General features: G+C 41.5%; 1 protein-coding gene across 1 annotated transcript in view; it reads left to right on the top strand.

Annotated features, from left to right (window-relative positions):
• The window catches only part of LOC102865910 (extended synaptotagmin-2-like), a 183,440-nt gene that overhangs the window by 31,843 nt on the left and 150,203 nt on the right, over window positions 1-1,394 (top strand). The window lies entirely within an intron of this gene.

Genomic DNA, 1,394 nt, shown 5'->3' with positions numbered 1-1,394 from the left:
ATCATACATCGCTTTTAAATTATTCAGTCCCTCGTCTGTTTCAGTGCAGTATACACAATTTATCCAGTTTTTCTCAGTCTTACCCCAACCCTGATATCAGTTCCATTTTTGGTTTCTTTATGTTGAATGTTTTAGTTTTTAGGTTGAAGATTCCTCCATAATGAAAGCTGTAGTCTTTAAACTTTATCAAGTGTTTCCTTTGCAGCACACAAACTTGTGTCATTGGCATATTACTGATGCTAATAAAGCTTCCTCCAGCCTTGAGGCCTCATTCCACTTCATGAAGTCCAGCTTCTTGTACTATTTGCTCAGCATACAATTTAAATAAATCTACTAGAAGGTTACAGGTCTACTGTATATGTTTCATGGTTTTAAACCATGTAGTCTGCCCTTGTTCTGTTCAAACAGCGCCCTCTTGGTTTTGGTCCAGGTGCCACATGAACATAATGAAGTGTTGTAGAAATTCCCATTCTTTTCAGTGTTCCTGCTATTTTGTCAGGATCCATGCAATTGCATACAATTGTGTAGTTAGTAAAATACAGACATTTTCCCAGCAACCTCTGCTTTTGGCCTGATTGCTCAGCTGATGCAGGCTCTCCGTTTTTGCCTCATTGGTCCTGGTAGCATAATTCATATTGTGTTTCACTGTTAACTGAAAGGTCAGCACTTTGAATCTGCCAGCTGCTCTGTAGGAGGAAGCTTAGCAGTCTGCTCTCATTAAGATTTACAACCTCAGAAACTTGATGGAGGGTTGCTTTGACCCAGAATCTGTTTGAGGGCACAGACTCCTGTCAGATCTCTCTAATCTCTTGCCTTTTCCATCTCTTAGCAGCAACCCTCTGCCTGAGTCCTGTCAGATCTCTCCATTCTCTTGCTTTTTCCATCACTTAGCAGCAACCCTCTGCCTGAATTTCTCAACCTTGTATCCCTTACCCCTAGGAAGAAAACAGCCCATAGCATGCTGACTCACCATTCTAGTCCCTTTCGGTCTTGACTTTTAGCCCTCTAGTGCTTGTTGTCTTGGCAACTTTCCAGTGCTTTCAAGTGGGAGTGTGTGTCTATGTGTGAAAGAATACTAATGAGCGAAGACCAGATGAGTTGTGGGAGGATATCGAAGGTATCATCCAGGAAGAGTGCAAACAGTCATTGCAAAGACAGAAGAGAAAGCGAAGGCCAAAATTGATGTCAGAAGAGACTCTGAAAATTGCACTGGAGTGCAGAGAAGCCAGGAAGAACTCAAGATACTAAAGAGTTGAATAGAAGACTTCAAAAGGCAGCACGGGATGACAAAGCAAAATATTACAATGAAATGTGCAAGGAGGTAGAGTCAAAATCAAAAAGGCCGAACTTGCTCAGCGTTTCTTGAGCTCAAGAAACTGAAGAACAAAATGATG

Source organism: Elephantulus edwardii, unplaced genomic scaffold, assembly GCF_000299155.1.
Source record: "Elephantulus edwardii isolate Elephantulus edwardi_28Jun2011 unplaced genomic scaffold, EleEdw1.0 scaffold00060, whole genome shotgun sequence".
Taxonomy (NCBI): domain Eukaryota; kingdom Metazoa; phylum Chordata; class Mammalia; order Macroscelidea; family Macroscelididae; genus Elephantulus; species Elephantulus edwardii.
The sequence above is the reverse complement of the archived record's forward strand: the minus strand, read 5'-3'. Positions and strand labels throughout refer to the sequence as shown.